The sequence below is a fragment of the Cebus imitator genome, unplaced genomic scaffold (genome assembly GCF_001604975.1).
Source record: "Cebus imitator isolate Cc_AM_T3 unplaced genomic scaffold, Cebus_imitator-1.0 Scaffold10, whole genome shotgun sequence".
Taxonomy (NCBI): domain Eukaryota; kingdom Metazoa; phylum Chordata; class Mammalia; order Primates; family Cebidae; genus Cebus; species Cebus imitator.
This window is the reverse complement of record NW_016107325.1, coordinates 5,100,741-5,113,724: the sequence shown is the minus strand read 5'-3', so window position 1 is coordinate 5,113,724 and position 12,984 is coordinate 5,100,741.

The following is a 12,984-nucleotide window of genomic DNA, read 5'->3' as shown; positions in this document are numbered from 1 at the left end:
CCTTTTCTTTGTGTCCATTTTTGTAAGCTGTGTTAAAGGAACTTGTTCATTTGCTTAAGTTGTCAAATATATTAGCATAAAGTTGTTTATAACACTCCCTGCTTGTTCCTATTTTATTTATTTTTTGAGACCAAGTTTCTTCTTGTTGCCCAGGCTTGAATGCAACGGCGCAATCTCAGCTCACCATAACCTCTGCCTTCTGGGTTCAAGCGATTCTCCTGCCTCAGCATCCCAAGTAGCTGGGATTAGCATGCACCGCCACACATGGCTAATTTTGTATTTTTAGTAGAGACAGCATTTCTCCATATTGGTCAGGATGGTCTTAAACTCCTGACCTCAGGTGATCTGCCTGCCTTGGCCTTCTAAAGTGCTGGGATTACAGATGTGAGCCACTGTGCCTGTCCCCTGCTTGTTCTTCTAATGTCAGTGGCAACTCTAGAATATCTCTCATTTCCTTTGTGCTATTGGATTTTTTTTTTCTCTTTTTTCTTAATTTGTCTAGCTAGTGTTTTCTCAATGTTATCGACTTTGTTAGTTTTTTCCAGTGTGTGTCTATTATCTCTTTCATACATTTGTCTCCCTTTTATTTTTTTGAGACAGAATCTCATTCTGTCACCCAGGCTGGAGTATCCTTTTTATTACTTATTTCTACTTACTTTAGGCTTAATTTGATACTGTTTTCTAATTTACAATGTGAAAACTTAGATCATAATTTTATATATTTTTTTCTAATAGAAGCCTTTAAAGATAAAATTTGCTCTATCCCTCATTTTAGCTAAATTCCACAAATTTTAATTTCATTGCTACTTAATTCTAAATATTTTTCAATTTCTTCAAACAGTAGACTACTTAGAAGTCTGTCATTTAATTCCCAAACATTTGGTGATTTTCTAATTATCTCTGGTTATTCATTTCTAATTTAGTTCTATTGTAGTCAGACAACATATTCTATATAATTCAATCTTTTGAAATTTATTGAGATTTATGACCCAAAATATGGCCTATCTTGGTGAATATCCAATGTGTGCTTGAAAAGAAAGTGTATTCTGCTATTTGGTGTACTCATCTATAAATTTCTACTACGTTATGTTGGTTGATATTATTGTTCAGATCTTTATAACTTTTTCGATTTTTTGGTCTAATTCTATCAATTACTTAGAGAAGAATGTTAAAATATTTAATTATTGCTATGGTCTGAATGCTACCTGCCCTGTAAATTTATGTGTTGAATCTTAGTCATCAATGTGATAGTATTAAGACTTGGATCCTCTAGGAGATGATTAAGTTGTGAAGGCAGAGTCATTATAGAAGGGGATAATGCTCTTAATAAGGGCCCGAGTGAGTGAATTTGCTCTCTTTCACTCTTCTGACATCTGAGGACACAACATTGAAGACACCATCCTGGAAGCCTCACCAGTTACCAAATCTGCTGGTGACTAGATCTTAGACTTCCCAGCCTTCAGAACTGTGAGGAAATAGATTTCTGTTTTTAATATATTACCCAGTCTCAGGCATTTTGTTTTAGGAGAACAAATGGACTAAGACTATGGTTCTGGATTTGGCTACTTCCCTATTTCTGTCAGTTTTGACGTCATAATTTTAAAGTTATGTTATTAGATGCATATATATTTAGAACTGTTATATCTTCCTATTGAACTGAAACTTTTCTCACAATGAAATTTCTACTTTATGTCTTAAAGTCTTTGGTTTTTATTAATATAATCACAACAGCTTTCTAATGATTAGCATTTGTACGTTATATATTTTAATCCTCTTACTTCCTACTTATTTATGTCTTTAAATTGTCTTTCTCATAGCACAAAGTGATATCTTTTTAGAAAATCTAATCTGATAACCTCTTCCTCAGATTCCTCATTGACTTATTGTGCCCATCTTTTACTTTCGGTCTTTGAACATATTTACAGGTTCTCATTTTAAAGTCTTTGAATACTAACTCCAGCATCAATGTTATCTCAGCTTGTTTTTTTCCCTCATAATGTGTCATATTTTTTGCTTCATCCCTTGTCTAGTACATTTTTATTGAATGTTGACATTATGTTACATACATTGCTGAGAGTCCAGATTATGTGTTCTTTAAAGGAAGCCCAGTTTTGTTCCAGCAACTAATTAAATTACTTATGGATCATTTTAATCACATCAAGCTTGATTTAATTCTGTTAGTTTGGGTCTATTATGGTTTTGCCTTAGTTCTAGAATGTGACTGTACAGAGTATGGTATATACTGTACAGTTTGGCCTTTTGAGGTTTAAACTGATTATATAAGATATTCAATGAGATCCCTCCATTATAGCTGGATTAGAACTCTGACATTATCTAGCATTGCAATTTTATTGCATGACTTCTGGCGTCTTATTTCAGCTCTCGGCCCTTCAGGAGCTTCTCCTGGCTACTCTTCCTCCCCATGCAGCTCCCAGCTGTCCAGTACCCTTTCCTGCTAATTTTCAACAATTCACCAGCCCCTAAATCTGACCTCAGCCTCTTTCATTCAGCAAAGTGCCCTCTCTGCTTTGCTTCCAGCAACTTGTATCAGTTGCTAAGTGTCTTCAGGCAGAAAGCCCAGGCAATATGAGGCTCAACTTATGTTGAGCCTTCCTTCTCTCAAAGTTTACAACCTTGCCATTCCTGCATCCAATTACTGAGAATAATGCCTCAGATGTATTGTCTCATTGTAATGGCAAACAAGTCTGGTAACGGTTACTCTGGTGTTGCCATAAGCAGAAGTCCCTGCTCATCTTTTTAAAAAAATACTATTTAATAAATTATACTTTTGGATATAACATCAAAATATTTTATCATATGAATCAAGCTTTGAGATTCCAAGAAAGTAAAAGTTTTAATGCTGAAACAATTAATACCACTTAACTTCTCTGATAGCATGCTCAACTCATAGAGACTCTCAGATTTTTTAAATCCCAAATCTTCTTGTATTTGATTGAATGTCTTAGAACTTTTCAGCAATTTCTATGCCTGTTTCACATCTTTCTGTTCACTTAGTATTATTTATGCTTATATTATCCTATATCCTCTACACTTGTTTCCTCTGATCATCCCTTTCTTTTAAATACTGTTTCCTTCCTGAGGTCATTCATAGCCTCTACTCTTTCTTATCATTATTTCAGTGTGCATATATATACAGATGCATATATTATACACAGACACACACATACGCAATACTCACTATAAGCCAAGACTGTGCTAGGTATTATAAATAAAGCAAACTACAAAAGGATAAGCTCCCTAGCTCTAATGAGTTATGTATTTTATAGTTTTGTAAGATATGTCTTAATTAGGTTCTCCTATCAGCAAGGCATAAAATAGTCTTAAGTACTGATTACTGATAAATTTGGGGATGTTTCCAGGAAAGAAAGGATGAGGAAGAGTGGAATGAGGTGAAAAGGGGGAAATAGACAATATTAAGTTTGCTGCTTAGTAGGAACTAGGAGCTTGATGCCTGCTGTAACCTCCTAAGAAACTAGAACAGTCCTCTCAGCCTTGTCCACCTGAGGACTGGGAGACCCGGACGTTTATCTACTGATTCCCATCTCCTGTTGGTTGTGCTTGTGGTGGGACCAACAATTGTTCTGAGACCAACAACTGCCCTGTGGCACCAGAGAAAGTCCTGGAGCAAAAAGTAGAAAGATAAGAAGTGGAGCATGCTTGAGGAGGGTCACTGTTTTGGAGATAAGCCTGAGTTTTCAGGGAATTGTCTATTGTAGCTGCAGTTGAAATCACGTGAGGCCAAGGGGATGTGACAAATTTCTGCCTGTGGCCCCACAGGCAGCTGCCACAGGTGGAAATACTAGATTACATACAGATATTCTCTCATAACTATAAATACCATATAAAGACTTAGCAATACAATAGAGTGAAAGTGTGTAAAGTGTGCATGTATATGTGAATGAGAAGGGATAAGTTCTGATTGAGTGATTTGGGAAGGACCTTCTGGGGAGGTAGCATTTGAGCTAATAGTTAAAGAATAGAAAGTAAGTAGGCTGGATGCAGAGGAAAAGGATTTTGGGCAAAGAAGGGCAAGTGCAAAGGCCCTAAAATGGTATGAGTATGTATGTCTGAGGAGCAAATGACTGAGACGTACTGAGAACAGAGAGCCTCCAAGGCCATGGTAAGGAGTTTGCAATTTATTCTAAGCCCCTTGGAAAACCACTAGAAGATTTTATGCAGGAGAATGCTATGATATTATTTGTTTTAAATGATAGTATGAGCCTGCAATGAATTTTTGTATTCCTACATGTCAAGTATTCCTGAAGATTCAATGCAGTTACACTAGATAACACTGAAAAAATATGCCTTATTTTGTCTTCATGCCTAATTATACATAAATCACTATCTTATATTAAAATCCCAATCTCTGACATTTCACTAGAACAAAATTTAATACTGATATTTCAGAGTCCATTGAGAAAGCAGCAATAGCAATTAATGAATGTCATAATGTTTCACCAACTTGTAGCCAAAGGCTCATTAAAGTGAGCCAGGAAAAAGGTCAGTCAAACCATCATTTGAATAGAAGCCTACCAAGATTATGTAGGGCCATATTTCTAGCAGAAAGATGGTTGATTTTTGGATATTAAAGTTTTAAAAATTTTAACACTCACAATTCTCACATAAAGTCTTTAGGTTAATACAATTTGCTTTTTCATAAGCAAATTATTTTTATTGGTGATCCCATGATTTAACAAAAATCCTGAACTGGAACATGGAATATCTAGTTCTAACATTAATTTGTTCTGTGACAATGATTGATTAATCACAAAGTGATCACAAAGTATTTATTAAGAATCTATTGTATATGTGTTAGGAGTGATGAATTACAAAAATATCAGACATTGTCATGCCTACAAGCATAAATATATATACCTCAAATTTCATGTAAAATGTGCAGGAAATACTGCATTGATACTCCAACACGTGATTCTTTAAAAAAAAAAAAGAAAAGAAAAGAAAAAAAAAGACTAGGATTGTACTAGACTCAGAAAAAATATATCCTAATTATCCCTAATAAATGCGAGATTAGTTTTTTTTTAAAGCTGTAAATTACATTTTCAAGAGTTAAGACTTTCCTGCTTCATGAAATTCATTTACAGAAATCATACTACACTGTTGCTCAGATATTCCACTACCAAATAATAGTCTATCTGAGGACAATTGTAATCCTAATACTTTCACTGGAATTGCAGGAGACACTGAAGACATCTTCAATTCCTTGTGGCAAGTTCCCTCCAGACTGAGTGCTAAATATGATTCTGGTCTGCCGTATTCTGTCCCTGTGCTTGGGAAACCATAAGCTCAAGTGTTCAGATGCTCAGATCCACATATCTCAAGTAGTTTTTCTTGCTTTGCAGTTTTCACTGTCTTCAAGTATTTGTAATTCATTTTAGTTTCTTTGATTTATAAGTCAATATTTGAAAAGATATAACTGCAAATGTGGGTAACTTTTTCAGAAGGGAGATTACTAGAAGAAATCTGGGATCAACAGGAAGTGACCCTTTGAATCGAAATTGTCTTACAAGAAAAATGATACATACAGCTGAATATATCTACAAGTCTTCCTAAGTTCAAAAGATTTTGTACTTTCTTTTATTTTACGATGTCCTTCTCAGGATTTAGGAACAAAAACACCTAAATATTGATGCTTATAACTGGGTAAAGTCATTCTATCATTATTTGTCATATAGAAAGTCATTCTAAGCCGGGCGCGGTGGCTCACGCCTGTAATCCCAGCACTTTGGGAGGCCGAGGCGGGTGGATCACGAGGTCAAGAGATAGAGACCATCCTGGTCAAAATGGTGAAACCCCGTCTCTACTAAAAATACAAAAAATTAGCTGGGCATGGTGGCGCCGTGCCTGTAGTCCCAGCTACTCAGGAGGCTGAGGCAGGAGAATTGCCTGAACCCAGGAGGCGGAGGTTGCGGTGAGCCGAGATTGCACCATTGCACTTCAGCCTGGGCAACAAGAGCAAAAACTCCGACTCAAAAAAAAAAAAAAAAAAAAAAGTCATTCTATAATTATTTGTCATATTTGTCACATATTGCCATATAATCTATTTGGTAAATAAATTATTTCATAGGCTACTTCAAATAGCCAGCTTATAGACAGTTTATTACTCTTTATGTTAAAGCCAAGCTCAGACCTTTCTATGTGCAAAAATTAAAAAAAAAGCAGGTCAATTTCATGTTTTACAGAGATGGAGCTGTAATTTGAGTTTGGAGAGTATAAAGAGGAATGGAAAAGAAAAGTTCACTTGCAGAAATGCAACAAGAAGCACCCATAAAGCAAAAACTAATAGTAATAACTCAAATGCATTTTAAATTGATGAATCACTCACATCTGAACCTTCTGACATTGCAGAGCTCAACAGGACACATTTCAGTGGAAGGAACTAAAGACCACTTGAAAAAGAATGAAAGTATTTTGCCCTAAGCCAGATTGCAGCAATATGTTGCTCTTGTTGCCCCTCTCCAACAGATATCCAAATAACAGTGAGTTTTTTGATAAATCAAGGAGAACAGTTCCTCTTAAAGCAACTCTTGGAGAAAATGACACAAAATTGATCAAGAGGAAGATAAAAAATGGGGCCTTACCCAGTGATTAAAGAAAATGATAAAAGGTCTACCACTTCTTCTGCAACTCTGTGTAGAACAAATTGAAATCTGGATTTTCACAGGAAGTATTTCAATGATCAAGAAAACAGAAAAGGATAAGCTCAGGAGGAAGACAGAAGCAAATGAGTTAAGGGTTGAGAATAAATGTTCAAAAGTGAGGATTAGGCCAATCTCTTTGCCAGAAAAGCTTGCTGTTGCCTTGAAATTTCCAGATTGGTGGCTGGCCTTATCATGCCACAATCAGACAAAAATGAGCACATAAAGGTATTAACAAAATGACTCAAGCTGTCATGTGATCTTTACATTTCCAGTTTGAAATGCTGACACTTGTGATATCTATTAGATGCTGTAAACTCTTTATAGGGAGTAGAGGAAGGGGCTGAACTATAGTCTTTGTTACATCCTCCAGAAAGACACTAGCCTCAACATTTATTTAAGCTTAGCATTTTAGCATATCATGCCTCATTAATTACAGTCACTCATGTAAAGACAATTGAATTCAGAAGCATCTCCTAAACTCCTATTTTTGTAGGATGACTATGAAGAAGAGATATTAAGGACACTTGCTGGCTACCATCTTGCAATTTTTGACGTATGCTTACAACTTCAGAGAATTATGGTATATGGCTCAGATATTGGAAAAAAGCACCTTAATATAAACTTAAGCAGAAGTTTAGCTGCAATACTGATCCTTATTTGGGAAGGAATTAGCAAAATTATAGATATAATATGCAAAATCTGTTTCCAAGCCACATTAACTACTTAGATTTCTGGCAGTGTGGGTGTATGCTATTCATGAATGTATAATGCCATGCGTTTTCCTACAATGCAAAAAATAAATTTCCAAATATACTTGCAAAAATATCCTTGATCATGGAGTGTGCTGGCTTTCTTTTGGCATAATGATAAACAATACTTCCAACTATGTATCAAGAGAAATTTGTAAAATCTATTATATTTTTAAAAACAGTTGAATGTATAGCATCTTTTAATACTGTACATTATACACTCATGAGAAATAGAGTCTAAGTGCAAGAATCTTCTGTACGATTCCTCTATTATTAAATAGTTAACAGAGCTTTTTGTTTAGACTCATCCCAAGTTCTGTGAGAGTGCATATAATTTGTATTCAAGAATGAAAGCTTATTTTAGGACGTTAAAGAAGTCCCTTGAAATAGCTTTACAATTAAAAATATATACTATAACTATACAAATCCTTGGAATGATGTCATGGTAACTTAAAGAGTTGTTTCAGCAATATAACAAAGATAACTCAGAACTTTGTTATTTATGAAGACATATAAATGCTATAGACAATAAAACAATATTTAATTACATACCTGAATTCAAAAACAAGAAAATGACAGATAAATAGGAGACACTTAAAGTCAAGAGTGGTAAATTCAGGACCTAGGATTTCAGCCACAAGAGGCACATTGCCCAACATTAAGTCTTAAGGTATACCTAAAAGTGTTTTAATGCCCATGTAGTACAGAAGACATGGCTTTGGGCTCAGGCAAGGCAGGGGAGCTAAAGCGTGACATCCACTATAAAGCTGGGATAAGGAGAGAGCTGCTTCCTCAGTGAAAAGGGGATGAAAACGATTCTACCTACTGTCATGGAAAGCAGAAAGGAAACTTGTCTTTGTTAGGATTCTGAGGAGATAAAAATGTCACCTATAAAAATTCCAAGCCTGCCCAAATTTATATCATTTATGGGTGTGGACATTCCTGGTTTGAAACATTAACAATAAGACTCATCTAAGTTTGGTGAAATCCTTGGAGCGTCCAGCAAAAACAAAAATGAAAACAACCCCAAACAGTACTTCCATGCATGCAGGAACTCCAATAGGAAAACAGAACTAAGACACAAGAATACTTGTCTGTTAAAATGAGCTCTCACACACAAATTCTAAGCCATGGTGGAAACTGAGCACATACAACAAATAGAAGAATTATGTACTTGTTCTTCCTGTCAAATATGATATAATCAAATCAAATAATGTGAAATAATCTATAAAACAAATGATTAGAGTAAAAAAAGGAAAAATAAACATTAAAAAATGACACTATAAAAATTTTTGACCAAATTGAAAAAGAAAAATGACCTGTAGATAATAAGAAAATGTCCTTGAATAAAAGCTAGTCAACATAAAGTTAGACAACTTAAAGGGGAATTAACAGATGGAAGGCACACAAGGAAATTACCCCAATTGCAACACAAAGAGATAAAGAAACAGAATAAAACTAAGGCTTAAGCATGGAGGAGAGAAGATCTAACATATGTTGAAGTAGGGGTTATAGAGAGAAAACAGAGAATGGGGGGAATATCATATTCAAAGGGATATTTGTTGATAATTTTTCAGAGTTGATGAAAGATATGAATCCTCAGATTGCAGAACATTGAAGACAATAGGAAAATCTTAAAAGCAACCAGAGAGAAAAGACAGACTACCTACAAAGGAAGGATTAATTTCTTGGCATGTAGAAAAGAGAATGGAATGGGAATAAGCATTTCGTTGTATCTCTAATATTCTATTCCTTTAAAAAATAATCTGGAGCAAATATAAAAACATGACTGTAAAATAAGTGCAGTAGGTATAATGGTGTTTGTTATATTACTTTCTTACTCATCTACCTGTTTGACATGTTTCAGAGTTAAAAATTAAAATACAAAAAGTTGAAAAGGAATATGTAACATTTATCAATAAAATATTTTTTATCATAATAACATCTATTGCTCCATTTCCATGTACCAACTCCCCACCCCAGGAAATAATAATAAAATGTAAGTGAGGGGGCTCATACCGGTATTCAGCTTGGAAAAGGCTTAGCAACTACCCTAATGGTAGCAATATTTAGATCAAAACCTGTCAAACTATGACCCTGGGACAGCCATCTAGCCATCTGTTTTCATAAATAAAATTTTATTGATATACAGTATACTTATTTATGTATTGTCTATAGCTGCTTTGACTCTATAACAGTGGAGTTATTGATGATTATAAGCCTGTATTCACTAACTAGCCTTTTTGGTTTTTTTGAGACAGAACTTCGCTCTTATTGCCCAGGCTGGAGTTCAATGGCATGATCTCAGCTCACTGCAACCTCTGCCTCCCAGATTCAAGCGATTCTCCTGCCTCAGCCTCCTGAATATCTGGGATTACAGGCATGTGCCACCACACCAGGCTAATTTTGTATTTGTAGTAGAGATGGGAGGTCTCCATGTTGCTCAGGCTGGTCTCAAACTCCTCACCTCAGGTGATCCACCTGCCTTGGCCTCCCAAAGTGCTGGGATTACAGGCATGATCCACTGTGCCCAGCCTTATCTAGCCTTTTAAGAAAAAGTTTGCCAACCCATGATTTAAATGATGCCGTTTCTTATCATTTCCCTTTAATGAATTAGCAGTATATTTTTAACTGAAGTCACACATTTATATAAGTTTAAAGATAATAATTAAGTTTAAAGGTCTTAATTTCATGCACAAAAAAAACTTGAGGTAAGAGTAAATACTGACTAAAGTATCTTTGAATGTTTATTTAGTTGAATTTTCCACCTTCAAGATTCTCAATAATCAAGCAAAACTGGTTTGGGTAACATGAAAGTTCAAATCAGTCATTGGATTTTGCAATACAACCCAATTAATCTTGCGTGTATTACACTTTCCCATAATCCCCACTTTGAGTCAAAGTTGTACTGATTTTACATTAGCTTAGAAAGCAGGAGAAAAAATGTATTTGTCTAGGCTTGTTGTTTTTTTTTAAATTCTCTTTCCATACATATTTTAGTTTCCTAAGAAAGAGCTGAGAATATTGGCTCTTCATATATGTAAGATGCCTGAAGATTATACTATTAATACATATTATGATGTTTAAAGAGAATGATTCATCGCTTAGTCATGACTGAAAAAAGAACTGGAGTTTTCACCTCAGGGTTTGCTTAAATCTCAGGAAAGCTTTTTTTTTTTCTTTCAATTGGAGAAACCCAGATTTTATTTTTTACCAAAGACTGGAGATTTTACTGATTCAATCACTTGTCAATAAAAATTATAATAATAGATTCTTTGAAGACACAAATTATTACTTACTGCAGATATGGCAAGGAAAATTATCATCACTTTACTCCTTCCAGCCTCTCTGTCACCAGATTCTACCCCCCCTCTGTGATCTTATCGCATTCTTTGGACTTGCTCTTCCAAACACAGCCTACCTTACCCCCACCCCTCACTCATCTCCCACGTATCCTTGTAGTGAGTGCTTGTTTAGTGCCTTTTTTACATGTCTTTCCAATGCTTAGTTCCAACCTCACCGTTATCTAGTGGTCATTTCACAAATGGGTATTAATTAGCTAATGTTTGTTAAATATCGATAACCTAAAATGATCGTGCCTCTCTCCAAATTTCTACAGTTTTTAGTTTAAAAAACAAGAGCCCTACATTATTTTCCATTTGTTACATGAAAATAGAACATTATCTCTTCTGCAAACTCTTTCAAGGTAGGAATAATGTTGCATGTTTTTAAAATAATAGCATTGAAAAGACTGAAGAAAGAGAGAGAAAACAAAGGCCACAAAGAACATTCCACACAATGTGACGAAGAACCCGGTATCTGTTTTAATACTACTTACTGGTTTGCTGTTTTATATATCACACACATATTTGCTATTTGAAGATAAAATTACTTGCTAAATGTAGTAGTTTTTAAAAATCATATTTCATTAGGGAGACATACCTTGAAATCCATTAGCTAAATTTGTTAGGGTCAAATAAGTCTTCTTTAAACACAAATCAAGTGCTGAAAAGAACAAAAAGCAAACAATGCAGTGCCACTCAGATTCTAAGTCCATTTACAAGGTGATTTATAGTTGGATTTATCTTCTAAGGGCTTGTGGAAGTGAGCCTGAAAACAGGCAAGTGTGCATAATTGTTCTTCTTCAAGCCAGAAACTATTTTTCTTTCTCATTGAAGGTTAAAGTCAGATTTGTAACTTACAACTTAAGCCTCTTTACTATTTTTCCACTTCACTTTTCATTTTTTTCATCAGATTTTCTGAGGTGTTCAAATGGGTAATTTCCAAAGAACAATGACAGTCCCTAAAGCCGGTAATATATTAAATAATTATAAAATTATGTTTGTTTATAGAAAGCTTACAGATTATTACAAAGCCCTCACCTTGTACTACAAACCACCTCCATCCCATTTTTCCCTCTATTTCTTTTCCTTCACCCCTGCCTAGAGTTCTTGGCTCGGTTTTGATCTGTAACTGCCTTACATTGGAATAGCCTTTCAGCACACATTGGCTGTGCTGTCCAAATAAAATGGACCTGTGGGCTTTCCAACTTTTTTCAACAAAATGTCCAGAAATTCTGTTTTGCCTTTTGGGCAGGATGTCAGAGAAGGCAGGTGGTTGAAAGGAAGCCTGGAGATGAAAGAGATAATAATAAATGTGTTCCCATTCCAGAACATACTCCTACCTTCCCTGGACAAAGACAAGTTTGGGAGTTTTCTTTAAAGAAGACCGGTAATACACTAATGTTGCAGCAAATCTGTCCCCAAAGAGTGGAAGTGAATGAGACGTGGGTATTTTCCATGGGATGATTCACCAGTGGTTCACACCGAAGGAAAAGGGTTGGAGAGAGACTAATGACCATAATTCATTCTGAGGCATCTTTGAAGACAAGAACCCTATTTTTCCATCTTTGACTCTCCAATAACTTAAATATTTGTTGTGCAAATATTTGTTTAATGACTGAATTTTTATTCTGGGCTTTGCTAAATAGCACCAATACCAAATTCTATGTATGTTCAAGTGACTATATTAGAAAAGCTGCGCTATATTTTGTGTTTGTGTGTGTAGGTGTTTGTGCTCACATAGAAGTAGCATGAATGGGGAAATAAATATGAATAGGTATGATTTGCAACTAAAGTAATTTCAACCAGTGAGCACAGAAAGTGATTATCATTTATTATTAATGGATGTGCCTATCAAAAGATGGAAAGGTATATGTATTTATTCAGTTATTCAGTAAGAATTCAGTGGCAAGTTATTGTGTGCTTTAGCCCTGAGGTAGGTGTTGTGAATGATACAAATATAAGTCAGATGTTCCCACAGGTGATTTTTCTGGTTATGCCATACCCACTATTATAAAGCACCAGACATCTCTGACCATCAGCAAACAGAATCCACTCCCACTGAGCTCCTTACTGGGCAATGCTGATTTTATTGAAGGTTCCATCAGGGAGGCAGATAAAAAGTTTATACTGTATCTACCATAATCCTCAACCGTTCATATACCTTGTTTAACATATTTCTTCTCTTTAGTCCTTGTATCTCCTCTGGGCTTC